The 15,727-nt window shown below is 39.6% G+C and overlaps 1 protein-coding gene across 3 annotated transcripts in view; it reads left to right on the forward strand.

The window, feature by feature from the left end:
* Positions 1-1,484: 1,484 nt before the first annotated feature.
* PPM1B (protein phosphatase, Mg2+/Mn2+ dependent 1B) overlaps positions 1,485-15,727 on the forward strand; it is an 82,892-nt gene continuing 68,649 nt past the window's right edge. For all 3 annotated transcript variants that reach the window (XM_047069477.1, XM_047069476.1, XM_047069478.1), the window contains exon 1: positions 1,485-1,898. The gene's annotated coding sequence lies outside the window, so the exon portion shown is untranslated. The remainder of the gene's footprint in view (positions 1,899-15,727) is intronic.

The raw sequence follows: 15,727 nt of genomic DNA on the forward strand, positions 1-15,727 counted from the left end.
TCTAGACTGATACTGTTCTTTGTGAAGCCTTCTTCAGTAAACCTATACACAGGGACGATCCCTTTATGTCACTACCATCCCTTGCATGTTTCAGTGATAGCATGTATCATCTTGTAGTGGGATTGCCTAATTTAGTTTTGTGTCTGCAGTTCTTCGCATAGTGCCTGGCAAATAGCAGGCGCTCAAGAATTGTGGAACGAAGGAATGAATGTCAAAGACTAGGCCGAGTTTTAAAAATCAATGTTGACTAAGAAACAAAACATGGAAATGTCAAGGGCTGAATGCCAGGCATTGCAGGCTTAGAAAGAACACAAATAACCCTTAACAGCACAGAGTCCTCTTGAAGGGATCGCCTGTCCCATTTTCTCAATTCGCTTTCCAGCCATTCCTGATACCCCAATTTCCCGCTCACTAACTCATTCCCTCCCCTACTGCGGACAGGTCCGGCAGGTATATCAGCTCAGCAGCTCTGATTGGTCGGCGATGATTTCATTGTTGGGAAACATCCGGGCTTTTTCCCTCCCCGCAACACCTCCCCCAGAGCCCAGCATTCTGAGCTTCTCTCTCCCGCGTATGCCCCTCCCGCTGGCTGAAGCAAAACAACCGCCTCTCCCCGGACTGCTTCTGATCCTCGCCCGCGCCATCCCTTCCGTCTCTACGCCAAAGAGAGGCGTTTATATTCTCCAATGAGGGCCTAACAGGACTTTGTTAGCCAATCGGCAGCCAACCCCCTGCAATTCCGGGTGGGACTAGGCTTCTATCTACACCTATAACTGCACAAGCGCGTTGGCTCCTTTATGGCGCTTGTTTTACGCAAGGCTTAGAGGTTAGAAATAAAGGGGCATGATTCTCGTAGAACGGGAAGGATCCGCACACACTGTCTGGATTTGACCGTTTTCGAAGACTAGCCAATCGCTTTTCGAATACTTCCCCGCCTTTTGCGCGTTTATTTAAAAAAAGCCAGTGTGACGGACTTGGAAATTGGTTTAGTGACGGACACGCAGAGAAAGCCAATGGTTGAGGGTTCGGGTCACCCTTTGGACCAATAAAAAAAGAGAATCGCTAGGGTTCGGGCTTTGCGAGGCGGAGTGCAGGTGGGCGTTATTTGATTGATGGCGATCTCTACTTATGGCTGGTAGGGTGGGTTGGTTCCTGACGTCCAGAGGCGGGGCTGAATAAAGTAAATGGTAATGAAGGGTTGGGTCTCACTCAGTGGGCGGTGTTTGATGGATAGTTGACCTTGCCAATTGAAGGTGGTCACTGGTGCCCAATGGGAAATTAGGAACTGAGAGGCGGGGCATTGTGGGCGGGGAAAACTGAGTACCGAGGTACGGGGCAGCCGAAGTGGGAGGGGGACGCTGATTGACGGGAATCCCAGCCAACCGGGTGCAGCCAGAGGCCGTGCCGTTCCCAATGGGTGGGATCTGGGGGCGGGGCTGCCCGAGGGGCGGGGAGGAGAGGGTGCAGGGAGGGGGTTGCAGAAGGAGCCGAGCGGCTGCTGCTCAATGGCGGAAAAGCCGCCGGTGTTCTGACCGCCTGGTCCCCCTAGCAGTTGCGGGGGAGTTTCCTGCCGGCGCGGCTGGACTCTCTGCTTCTCAGGGTTCGGTGGCTGGAAGATGCTCCAGAGAGACGAGGCTGCGGCGGAGGAGGTGGCGGCGGCCGAATCGGCAACGGCGCTAGGGTGGAGAGAAGGCGGCAGCGGCGGCGGCGGCGGCGTGCGGGGCCCGGCGGTGTAAACAGCCCCGGAGGCGGCGGAGGCGGTGGCCGAGACCCCGACGGGGAAGCGGCGGCTGAGGCAGGGTCGCGCCTCAGTCGGAAGCCTGGGTTGAGTGCAGCAGGGGTTCTCTGCGGCGGGCGAGAACGGACGCCCTAGACCTCGCTTCCCTCCCTCGCCCCAGGTAAGGCCGCTCCGCGCCCCGCCGCAGGGGAAACGGCTCGCGGGCACCGCCGAGGCCCCGGACCGTTTTCGGGGCGCCGCCGGGCTGCGGTCGTGGGCCCTACCTGTCTAATCCTCGCCTTTTTTTTTTTTTTTCTTTCTGCCGTGGAGTCTGGGGGAGCAGAACGCGGAGCCTGGCTCCTGGGTAGGCCCCTTCCCCAGCCGCCGCCTCCGCGCTCGGCCAAGGCTGGGAGAGGCTCGGGGCAGGGAATTTACTTTGCTCCAACGCCTGGAAGTGAACTGCTTTCCCCCTGTTTTCTGCTTCAGACAGCGAGCGTCTCTTTCACACCAAAGCAGTGGGGCTAGGGCTACTCCAGGCTTTAACTCATCCCTTCCTGGATCATGCCTATTTGAAAACCCTACCTTTTACATTTGTTTCCTCATCAGCTTTTGCCCCACTCTGCGCTCCACTTCACTTCCTTGTTAAATCTTCTTTCTCGTTCTTCTTTCTCTGCCTCTCACCACCTCCTTCTTAGTAGCTCTAAATTGCTTCTTTCTCTTCTTGGTGACTCCGGGCTCTTCTTCCCTGCCTTCCCCAGCAGTCCTTTTCGGATGTCATTCTTTTCCGCAAAAAAGTTTTTAAATGAAACTTCTGCCTTCAGTACCCCAAATCTTCCAGAGGCCCATTAAGAGTAGACTAACCGGCTTTATATGGAAGATCAGTTTTTTTTTTTTAAATAATATAATTGGGTCTAATGTCCTTTCAAAAGTAGGTTGTATTCATAAACGTTAAATGTGAGAATAACACCAAGGTAATTTAAAAAAGAGGGGCTCAGTGAATGTTGGAAATAAGTTATTTCGTTTTTTAAGTTGCCTGACCTTTATTGTCCGATTTAGCAGATCTAGAACATTTGCCCATCTTACTTGGCAAAACTGCTTCTTAAGCATTTGATAGTCGGCCCAGATTCATAAGTATTCAAGTCGGCCTAAAAACAACGTGGAAACTTTAAAAAGAAGACATTAGATGAACAACGAGGAAGCTGTTTTCATGAAGTCACAGTTAAAGACCTTTTAAAATAGGCTCCACATGTTTAATGTATCAAAATAAAGTTGGCAGGAGACTTGTAAAAGGATTATTTAGGAATTTGAGTAGTCTTAGTGATATGTAGCTATTTTGGGAAAAACATTCTTTTTGTTAACAAACCTTTACAACTGTGATGTGAGAATTACTGAGGTTTATTGTGGGATTAACACAGGAACTCATTTTATTTGAGCTACTGCACGGACGTAGAAGTGGTAAATTGTAGAGGGCAGATACTGTAAGTCCCTATGTTCTGGGAGATTGAGCAACATACCATCAACACTGAATGTTAATGGACATTATTTCATTTACTTTCTCTGTTGTGCAATAGCAGAGTTCCTATCATTGGCCTGCTTTTAAACAGCATTTCTAAATAGAGACAAGTTATTCTAATTATTATGATAATCTTTTCCAAGTGTACAGGCTTTAAAAAAAATACGGTTGAAGTTACACTATTAAGGTGATAACTTTTTTAAAGAAATATTTTTGTAGGCCTCCTGAATGGGCAATGTGTTGTTTCAATTGCACTTCTAAAATTTAGTATTTAGAACAGGTTGGGTTTTTGTTTTTGTTTTGTTTTTTTTTGTCAACAGATTTTTCCCCCCCCAGGGATAATCCTGATTTTTACTGTGCTTCTTTGCTTCTGTCAGTGTCTTCTTTAAATGGTGGTTGTGTTTTCCCCTCTTCATTTATTTTTGCTCTCATAAAGTTTTATCACAGTTTCTGCAGTGGCTCTCCATGTTGCATTGTCAGCATGGAGTTGTGTTTTTATGTGATCTTTTGTACCCCTTGGTTAAGATTTCCTCAGTTTTTGTATATAATCTGTGGAATTTGTCCATGTTGCATTAATCTCTTAGAAATGACCAGCAGAGCTCTCAACACTTGTTTTCTCATACCAGGTGTCTGATTTCTGCGAAGACTCCAGGAATAGGTGAAAGCTTTTAAAGTTTGTCTGATAGTCACGGCGATAAATATTATTTTATGTTAGTCGTTAACATATTGTAATTACCAAATCTCTACAAATTACATCATCTGAAGGAATGGTATGTCTACCTAGCTGTGCTTCTAAGAAAAACTAATTCACAAGTTGACAAGGATCAGAAAAAGTAGTTCATGTTGAAAGTTTGTTTACCTATAATGTACATTTTTTCCCTATAATGTACATTTTTTACGAAGTCTTTTGAATTAAAATTTGATGCTGATAGACTGTCTCGTGATACTCGTTGAAGAGTAGAATTTGCCATAGTGTCGCTTAGGGATTGTGGTGATTCATTAAAAATTGAGCCAATGGTGGAACAATTGTAAACGTGCCCTTGTAAATGGGTTGGTAAACATTTCTTTTAGCGCAATGACACTGAGAGTGAATTTTCCCCCCACTCTCATTGGTGTTAGTTACACGCATTATCTACATTGTATGAATATTTGTATATTACATGTAACTATTTTAAAGAATTTTGTGATACTACCTACAATAGAGAGTAAAGAAGTATAATTCTAACTCTAGTGGTCTTTCATAAATTAGTAAAGTGAGTAAAATTAACTTATTAAAATATAACATGGTATTTTACTTTTTCTGTGAAATATGCCTTTCACAGTTCACTGATTTTAAACAAAAATGAGTTGGGAAACAACTGACAGTGTCAGAGTTAGAATAAACTTATTTTAAATTCCAGAATTCAAATAGCAAAATTTATTCAAGTGATACTTAGCATAACATATAAAATTATGGTTAGCAGGAAGAGAATGTTGGAGAATGTGGTTATTTCTGGATATCCATTCCCCCCTCCCCCACATTGTACTTGATTCTTTTTATTTTTTTTTCTTAATGAACTAATTTCAGAATGTGGGTCAAAATGAAATAATATATTAGCAGCTTTAAAGTTTTACTGTAGAATATATTTTATATATCATATCAGTAGAGTTGTGGATTAAAAGGACTGATTAATTGGGGATATGAGATAAAATTCTCAGAAACTAGGTAAACCCTGGAAATGTAACCCGACTACTTTCCATCTCACTATCCTGTACTCAGACCAAACAGGGAAGGGAAATAGGGTGGATTTGGAGAATACTGGTTTTTGTAGTTTTTGTATAAACTGTCATACTGATCTAACAAGTATAGATGAAGAAAAGGTACTTCATAATCTTTATTTGTGTTTGTTGATACTTGTTTATACCAAAATATTGATTTAAAAGAAAATAACTTTTGATCTTTTAGACTAAGTATGCTAATATCTCTGATTGGCCATTTTGGAATCTTTTTTCAAAGGAAACATTTCTTTTTTTCTTAACTTTTTTAAAGTTTTGTTTTTTTAAGTAATCTCTACGCCCAGTGTGGGGCTCAAACTCAAGATCCTGAGGTCAAGAGTCAAATGCTCCAGGGGCACCTGAGTGGCTCAGTCCGTTAAGTATCGCACTTTTGATTTCTGCTCAGGTCATGATTTCCCTGTTCGTGTGTTTGAGCCCCATCTCTGGCTCTGTGCTGACAGCTGGCTTGCTTGGGTTTCTCTCTCTCTCTCTCCCCCTCCCTGTCTCTCCCTCCCTGTCTCTCCCTCCCTCTCCCTCTCCCTGTCTCTCCCTTTCTCTCTCCCTCTCCCTCTTTCCTTCCTTCCTTCTCTCTCTGCCCGTACCCTCTTCGCACATGTGTGTGCTCTCTCTCTGCCTCTCAAAATAAATAAATAAACTTAAAAAAAAAAAAAAAAAGTCGAATGCTCTGACTGAGCCAGCCAGGCGCCCCTCAAAAGAAACATCTCTAATGTGGTTTAGCCTCTTTGTGTAGATTTGACCTGAATTACACTTTTCAGTGTTTAAACTATATCTTCTCCTTCCCCCCAAAGAAGATCACCTTTTAGACTAAGTCGAGTGATTTGATCAGGTAGTTGAATCAATGTTATGATAAAAAGAAGTTTTTACTAAATTCTTGATGTAAAGAAGTTTTCCAGAAGTGTATTCTATATACTGTAGTTTAATTTTCAGATTTTATAAAGATCATGAGATTTCGTTTTTAGCATCATCTAACAACCTTAGAAACAAATAGCATAAGGTAGCTCATTCTTCTTCTTCTTTTTAGTTTTCATTCAAACTTCAGGGTGTTTTATTTCTCCCTTGAAATTTAATGTTAAATAACAGAGACCTAAACATTTTGCTCTGATATGGTAGGTCATGACACAGAGGAGTTCTCAAGTAAATATGTTTCTTTTTTAACTGCAGCTAACTTGTGGCCACATCTACAATATCTTATTATTTCTTGGCATAACATACACCTTTTATAATGATACCCTTTTAATAATTAAGTTCAAGAACCCAGTAGTTTAACAATCAATAGTGGGATTTTAACTTGTTAATCTATTTAGACAAATTTAACATGGTTTGTTAACATTTAAAGCACAGTTTACAAATTGAAAGCTTTTTTTCATTTACTAAATTGTGTTTTTTTTTTTTTTTAAGTTATTCTTTTTAAGTGGGTGCCACGCCCAACATGGGGCTTGAACTCCTGACCCTGAGATCAAGGGTCACAATGCTGTACTGACTGAGCCAGCCAGGCACCCCTTATTTACTAAATAGTTTAATATTAACTTACTAAAAATGGACTCAAAAGTGCTTTTTTGGGAGTATGTTGAAATATCAATATTACATTTATTGGCTTTAAGTTGATTTCTTTCTGAAATCTAAAGACCTTAAAGTTTGGAAACATAACCCTTATTGAATTTGTTTTACATCCCTTTGAACAAAAGACTATTCAATACATGGTCTGATATTTAGAGGAGAGAGAGAGATGAACATTGGAAGACTTCTACTGAAGGTTAAGGAACTTGTCTTACTTTTAGAGATGGGACCAATTATTGGCAGTGGTACAGGCAGGTTAAACCTGTGTCTAGTATTGTGTTTTTCGTCTATATAGACCGTCCCCCGCTTCAAATTACCGGTGGATGATAAGTGCATTTGTATGATAGATACATGAAAAACCTTTTCTTTCCTTCGTGGAAAACTTTTTCTGTTTTTAAGATGTGGTTATGTTATCAGGTATAATCAAATGTGTAATAGAAGAAAAAAACTAAATGAATAGGTTTTGTGTGATAGTGCAAACCTGAAAAGCAGGTTTAACAAAGGATATATAGAGTAATTTGTGAAATTCGAAAGGATTTCAAAGCACTTTAAAGCTTGAGAGTAATGTCACTGATTCTTAAGTCTAATTGCATTTAATTTACTTGATGTAGGTATGTATAAGTACACTCTTAACATTGAAAAAGAGTAGTTAATAGATGTTCTTACAACTAGGAGAATCTAGGAGTGTCCATATTGCTCATGGGTATTTAACTTATCTTGGCAAAGAAATTTTCTTTTCCCCTTCTTCTCATTAAAGCACTCAAGTCTGAGTTAATGAAGGGTGTTATCTATTAAGTACAGGTGGCTCTTCTTAGTCCCTTACAAAGAGGAAATTGTGAACTCAAAGCAACTCTGAATGATAGAATGTATGGGAGATCAAGTTGAGATATGAGCAGCTTCCCATTACTTTAGGCTACCAACCCACTGAGAAGTAAAGAATTCCATGTAGTTTAATAGTTTTTAGTCTGTGGCCACCCCACCCCCAAGCATTATTCTGGCATTCCCTGAGTGCCTTCTAATATGCAAAGCACCATTTCTGGCTGACAAAATCCCTGCCCTCATAGATTTTACATTCTGATAGCACACACACTTCCTCAGTTTATGTTTCAACTGTACTCCCTTTGTGGATGGCCGAAATTACGAGTGGAAAATTTGGGATGTATGGTTTTCTATGCTACACTTTAGAAGCTCTGATGAGAACTTTACTTTTTTTTTTTAAAGTAAGCTCTACACCGAGTGTGGGGCTTAAACTCATGACCCAAGACCAAGAGTCTCATTCTCCATTGGCTGAGTTAGTCAGGTGCCCTTATAGAGCTTTACTATTATTAACAAACGAGAGGGAAGAAAAAAAGGAGGGAAGAAGAGTTTTTCTATAACTAGACATAAACTGATACATGGAAAGAGGAAGTAGAAAGGGGGAGATATTGTACCAAAGATTTTAAAAGGTGAGCCAAAGGTCGAAGAGAGATCCCGCCAGAAGCTGGGGCCTTCAGGTGTTTACTTTTACTGGCCAGCCTTGGATAGATAGATAAGTTCCTAGACAGGAAAATGGGAGAAGGTAGGATAATAGGAACAGGGTGAGTAGGACTTGTTAACAAGATTGGTTTCAGTAACTTGCTATGTACCTATAAAACATACGTTGTCATTTGTGTTTAGAAAAGACCCTGTTGCTCTTTCTTGTGTTCTTTTGTGAGTATATTTGAAAGGTGAGTGATTGGCCTTTATAGTGTCTGGAAATATTGTCACTGATGCATTTTTTTTTTTTTAAGTCTATTCATTTTTAGAGGGAGAGGGAGAATGGGGGAGGGGCAAAGAGAGAGAATCCCAAGCAGGCTCCACGCTGTCAGTGCAGAGCCAGACGTGGGGCTCAAACTCACAAACTGAGGTTATGACTTCAGTAGTTGGACTGACTGAGCGCCCCCCCAGGCGCTCCTGTCACTGATTTGTGACTGCTACTCTGTTTTCTGGTTATTTGACAGTTCTTTTGAAGATAACTGATGGAGCCAATCCGTCTCTTAGTTGATTGCACTAAAATTGGTCTGTATATTTGTTACTGCTTCCCTTAATTCTAGACCTGTGCTGTATAACTTGAAGTTGTGCCTTTGTTTTTCCTGCATTGTAAATTTCTGCATGAGGATTTCTTACTGCACTTAGATATGAATCAGGTGCTTATTTTTCTACTTTCTGTTATGTACCTTTCCTAGTGATGATCCAGTTTGGTAAAGATGTCTCTTCCTGAGTTTACACAACCATTGCACACTTAGGATAAGCACGAGAGATCTTTGATCTTTGTTTTTATTTTAATACATAACGGTCTTTTGCTTTCATTTGTGAGGCATTGAGCCAGACTCTCATGTGATCTTGCTTGCTGCAGTGAGTTGAGATTTTTTTAAATTTTATTTTAAAGCGAATCAACTTGTGTTAATTTCAGGGCCTGAATATAAAAATGAGCACTGGTTCCATTCAAGACCTAAGAGACTTCATTTATAGCACCCAAATTAAGCCCTCAAATTACTAGTTTCACTGTTAATGTATTTTGGTAACTATATCACTTTTATCAAAATGCTGATGTGCAGAAGAATTTGAACTCTTTGAATGTATTAAATTCAGTGCTGTCAGAGCAGGTTCACTGAGCTGTTCAACATTTGGAAATATGTGCCCATAGTTTAGATTAAAAAACAAGACAAAGCCTTACTTGATGTCTAAATTATCTCTTGTAACTGGTTTCATTGATATGGTACAGAATTTTATTAACACTTTGATGGTTGTAGGTCCAAAGTGTGAGGAAGTGGAGTTTAATTTCTTTCTCGTCATCTGTTCTGGAGTCTTTTGAAGTAAAATGTGGAAGTGAAATGATAACTTTTGGCTTAATACATAGAATAGTTTGCGGTTATACTCTCCATTTCTTTGTTTTCGTTTTGTGCAATCTAACTAGTTTGTAAGGGACTTAGGGGTTTGGAAGGATTAGTGATGATTTGGATTGCATTATTGCTCTTATCCTGGATCTTGAGTCTTTTTCTCAGTGATATGTTTGTGTTTTAGGTTCAGGTTATTTTCTCTTCTCTTGTGCTTTTGTTTTGTGTTGCTTTTTTTCTGCCTCTGTCTGTGCTTGATTTTTATTTAAGTACAGGGTGGCCACCAGGTCTGGGAACACAGATGCGTACACAATAAATGGCTAATTGATGTTACAGTACAGAATGTTAAAATAATATCTCTGTTTTCAGACTTTATGATCACCCTACAGACTGGAATTCTTATAGGCGGGTCTTTTGTTTTTGTTCAGGCATATATTGCCTGGGCAAATTATGGAGTCAAGCATAAGGTATATTTTGAATAGGAAGGAGAAGAGATGCATAGTTAATTTTAGAGAGCTAGCTGGAATAACATTGATACTGCGTTTTCACAAGGACTGAAACCAATCCAGCAAAAGATAAGTGTGATATTTAATGGATTGTCAGATGATATTATGGCTAATACAGTTTGGGAGATGCTGTATAGCAGTGGCTTCAGGAGTATATCAGTTGAAAAATGCTCAGAGGAGTTGGCCAAATGGTGATGACGTTAGGAGACCGTGTTTTTTTTGTTCTTTTCATTTTGTTTTTTTAGGCCTTAACTCTATTACTTCAGAGTAATGCCTTGATAATCATAAAATCCTTCTTAGTCACATGTGAATGAAAACTATTCTATACCCACAGATCTAGGTGAGAATTACTTGTCCACAAATGTGCATGAGACATCTCAACACATTTAGATACATATTTCTGAATTTTTGCTACTTTATGCATTTAGTTAATGCTGCAGAATGCTTAGCACAGTTTACTTGTGTATGTTTGTAAGTGTTTATTAGATGTAAGAAGGCTTTATACTTGGAGCAGATTATGCTTCTGGAAAAAGCTCCAAAAGGAGGATGATTGGGAGCATGGACACTGAAGTCGGACTACTTGGATTTGTATTCCTGTCCCACCACTCTGTAGATGGATAACTTAAAGCAAATTACTTAATGTTTCTAAACCTCAGTTTTCTCATTTGTAAAATGAATGATAATATATATATATATTTAATTTTTAAAATCTTGTATTATTTAAGATTTTAAGTAATCTCTACACCCAATGTGGAGCTTGAACAAACAACCCTGAGATCAAGACTCGCATGCTGAGCCAGCCAGGTGCCCCAGAATGGTAACATATCTTATAAAATTGTTAGCTGAGACAGTCCATGTAAAGCTATTCCTATAGAGCCCGGCACACGTAATCACTGCCATTGGAGTGCCTTCTGTTATTGTTGTCGTTACTATGACTACTACTGTTACTATTAGTACATGATAGGTTGAAAGAGTACCTAACCTAGGCAGAAGACACGGTTTGAGGTTCCCATAGAAACTGTTTTTCTTAATGTTTGTTTATTTTTGAGAGAGAGAGGGAGAGTGTGGGCAAGGGGCAGAGAGAGAGAGAGAGAGAGAGAGAGACAGAGAGAGAGACAGAGGGTCAGAAATGGGTTTCTGCTGACAGCAGAGAGCTGGATGCGGGGCTCTAACTCATGAACCATGAGATCATGACCTGAGCCGAAATGGAGTCAGATGCTTAACCCACTGCACCCAGGTGCCCCACCCATAGAAACTATCAATGGTTCTGTGACTTCTCGAGTTACTTAGTCTTTCTAGGATTTAGTAGTTTTAATCTGCAGTATAATATTTTTACCTGAGTTAAGGCAGAGGGCTGGACCATATGATATCTTGAGGTCCTTTTGATTCTAAAATCCAGAGTTCTATTGTAAGATTCTCATTTTCTGTTAGAGTTTGTTAGCTACGTAAGGGCAACAACTGTGTTAGTTTTGTATGCTGCTCTGTCCATGTATCTATATTGTGTCTGTAAATACTTGCTGAGTAAAGTTTTTCATAGAAACAGTATCTTGTAATGAGAGTAGACTAGGGAGTAGGAAGAGAGGAGAGAGATTAGCATTCCTTCTCAAGGACTGAATGCTTAACTTGTTAAAGGTATGAACACAAATCTCTTGCTGTTCAATTTTTATTTACTAAATAAATACTGTCTGCTAGCATTGGGCACTTTGGAGAACAAAGATAATTTGAATCTGCTGTTTGGGGGAGTGAGGAAAGGAGTAAAACGTATGTGATTAATTATACAAGGTAATAAGTAAAAATGCTATAAGGGAATCAGAGGTATATGTTATATATTTAGAACCTTTTTAGAATGTGTGAAAATCAAATGGCAGTATAGAGTATCTTGTAATTGTTCTGCTTTTAGAAAGCAGGTGCTTGAAAAAACATCAAGGTCATGAACTTTAGAAGAGTTTCTTTTGGGTCAAATTTGATACATAACCTTGAGAACTCTGGGGGAGACTTAAAACTAGTATTTGTAGAGGAGATTGATGAATGCAATTTAATAAACTAACAATCACGATGCATTTTTGCCTTTCTACTATGAAAAATTTTTTTGTAGAAGCATAGTTACATCTAATGCCGTATTAGTTTATGAACATTTTTAATCCTACAGAACATTGTCATGGTACATTGAGTACCTCTATACCCACTACTTAAATTCAACAGTATTTATATTTTTACCATGTTTGCTTTATATAATCTTTGCTGAACATTTCAAAATAAATTGTAGATACCATGTTACTTCACCCAATACTTAAGTATGAATCTACTCCCCAAATGTCGTTTTCTTCCTACCTACGATATTGTCATCATGATATATAACACGGTTGTCTAATCTCCAGAAGTCATCTAATCCCCGTCCTTATGCAGATGTCCCCAGCTGGGTCAGAAATGACTTACATAGCTTTTCCCTTCCATACCAAGATCCAGTGAAACATCATGCATTATTGTGCTGCATTTGCTGTTGTGTCTCAGTTCTCTTTTAAATTTAAGCACCTACTTAAAAAGTGACCGTCTTTTTTTTTTTTTTTTAAGTGACTGTCTTTTTGAAGAGACTGATTATCTTGTAAAATGTCCTGTATTCAGAATTTGATTATTTCTTTGAGGTCTTGTTTAAAACTTACTCCTTTGTCTTCTGTAAACTCTTAAATTAGAGCTAAAGACTGAGTTAAATTCAGGTTAAACATTTTGGCCAGGATGCTTCATAGGTGATGCGGCTTCATCCTTCACATCAGAAGGCACAAAGTGCCTGATTGTCAAACTGAGTGGTGCTAACTTTGATCACAGATGAAGTTGGTGATTACTAGATAGCCCCGTGGACAAGTAACATTTTCCCTTTTGTGATTATCTGGTATATCTTGGCATATTTTGTTACCATGTAAATCCATTTCTTCTTTAGAATTTTACTTAATGGATTTACTGGTTTCTCTTTTTTTTTTTTCTTTTAAGATTTTAAGTAATCTCTCCACCCATTGTGGGGCTTGAACCCACAGCCCCAAGACCAAGAGTTACACGCTTTACTGACTAAGCCAGGTGCCCCATGATTTTTTTTTTTTTATAGATGGATCTAGGGGTGCCTGGGTGGCTCAGTTGGTTAAGCATCCGACTTGAGTTCAGGTCATGGTCTCATTGTCTGTGGGTTCCGGCCCAGAGTTGGGCTTTTGTGCTGACTGCTCAGAGCCTGGAGCCTGCTTCGGATTCCCTGTCTCTCTCTCTCTCTCTTTCTCTCTTTCTCTCTCTGCCTGCCCCTCCCCCACTTGCACTCTGACTCTCTCTTTCTCTCTGTCTCAAATAAATAAACATTAATGGGGCGCCTGGGTGGCTCAGTTGGTTAAGTGTCCCAACTTCGGCTCAGGTCATGATCTCATAGTTTGTGAGTTTGAGCCTCACGTCAGGCTCTGTGCCGACAGCTCAGAGCCTGGAGCATACTTTAGATTCTGTCTCCCTCTGTCTCTGCTCCTGCCCCACTTGCACTGTGTCTCTCCCTCTCTCTCTCAAAAATAAATAAACATTTTAAAAAAACAAAACAAAAAGATGTATCTAGACAGGAGTCACCCAGCTATGGCTCGTTGGGCAAATTTTCTCTCCTGCCTGTTTTTGTAAATAAAGTTTTATTGGAACACAGCATGCTCATTTTTTACGTATTGTCTATAGCTGCTTTCCCACAGCTGTGGCAGGTTGAATAGTTGTGACAGAAACCATATGGCTCTGCAGAGCCCCAAATATTTATTTTATGGTTCTTCAAAGAAAAGTTTTGCTCATCCCTGATTTAGTATGTATATATTGTCCCCTTTTCTCATCGTATTGGTAGTAGTGGTATAAAAGTGGTGTTTATGTATTTGGTGTTCATATAATTGTTTGTAGCTTTTGTTGCATCCTGATGTTGTTCAAGGTATAACTGCTTTTAACATGGGGAGACTTGTGAAATTTCTGCTTGTGTCTCCAAATCCATAAAGTATGGTGTTGTACATGGCCTGTACAATCATATGTTAAACACACAGAAATCTATCAGGTATAAAAAGAGTTATAAAGAATAATGAACGCCAAAGTAACCGCTACTCAGCTTAGTTTAGGTTATAGGACATTCCACCATACTTGAAGCCCTTCTGTTACCTTCACAGATTCCATCCTTTCTTTCCCACTGTCCTGAATTTTGTGCCTGCCTACCCTCACATATATGATCTCCATGTGCGTATCTATGTCTAAATAGCATCTACTGTTGTTTTAAGAGATTTTGGAGTTTTTGTGCCTGATTGTATATGGAATGCTTTTTTATACAATTTACTTTTTTCACTCAGCATGTTTGCAGGGTTTTTCCTTGTTGCTCTCTCCCTCTCTTTAATAGTATTGCATATGTATTATATAGTATTCTATTGGACAGTTATAACACATTTGTGTAATCTCTTTGGATGGACATTTGGATTATTTTTGTAACTGCAATGATGCTAAAATGCAGTTTACATGTCTTTTGGTACATATGTGTGAGGGTTTCTCTAGAGCCTATACTTAGGGGTGTAATTGCTGAATTGTAGGCTTTTCTCATTGTACAACCTACTTAGGTATTTCCACAATTAACTCCAAAGTGGCTGTAGCAACTTAAGCTCCCACCAGTGGAATACAGAAGTTTCTGTTGCCCTATATCAATGGTGCAGGTGGTGCCTTGTGTAAATACAATATTGGCCATACATGGAACTTAACATTTTCTAGTAGCCACTTTAACAAAAAGGAGCAGGTGAAGGTAATTATATTTTATCTAGTATATTAAAAATGCCATTTCAGTAAGTAAACAGTACAAATTAATGAGATATTTTTGCATTCTCTTTTATTAAATCTTTGAAATATGGTATGTATTTTGTACTTAATAGCATATATCAGTTTGGATTAGCCACATGTGGCTACTAGCTGCTATATCACAGCAGAGTTCTATGTCCTTGTCTGCACTTGGTATTGAGAATTTTTTTTCCTTCAATCTAATGAGAGAAACTCTGTTTCGTGACTTTAATTTTATGTTTTCCTCTTACTAGTGTGGGTGAACATTCTCATATGTATAGTGGCTGTTTGAATTTCTCCATGTATTTGCTGTTATCATTTGCCCTTTTTTTTTTTAAGATTTTATTTTTTTGAAGTTTGTTCATTTTGAGAGAGAAAGAGTGCAAGTGGGAAGGGACAAAAGAAAGAGGACAGAAGAGAATCCCAAGCAAGTGCTGTGCCATCAGTGCAGAGCCTGGCACGGGACATGACCTGAGCAGAAACCAGGAGTCCGACACTTAACCGACCGAGCCGCCCCGGAACCCAAGATTTTATTTTTAAATAATTTCTACACAGTGTGGGGCTGGAACTTACAACACTGAGATCAAGAGTCTGACACTCTGCCAACTGAGCCAGCTAGGCACTCCCATGTTTTTCTTGTTTTTTTTGTTTTTTTTTAATGACAAAATCTTGTAGGCATAAATACAGACTTCCTTTTAAATTAGAATGCTGCTGTTTTTCTTAATTGTATTTGAGAGTTTTTAGGGATTAATTAGATGGCGGGTCTGTAAAATGACACAGACATTTTAGTGGTGCCTGACTGGCTCAGGCAGTGGCGTGGCTCTTGATCTTAGGGTGATGGGTTCAAGCCCCATGTTGGGTGTAGAGATTGCTTAAAACTAAAATCTCTAAAATCCCCCAAATCCTATTTTAACCTCAAGGCAGTTTTAAAATAATTCCCAAAATGCTTGGATTGAAGTAGATGCTTGGAAGGGTAGTACTTGAATGGTAATATGGG

This window comes from Lynx rufus, unplaced genomic scaffold (genome assembly GCF_022079265.1).
Source record: "Lynx rufus isolate CCGP_SWC_20201006 ecotype Redwood Valley unplaced genomic scaffold, mLynRuf1.p SCAF_8, whole genome shotgun sequence".
Classification (NCBI taxonomy): domain Eukaryota; kingdom Metazoa; phylum Chordata; class Mammalia; order Carnivora; family Felidae; genus Lynx; species Lynx rufus.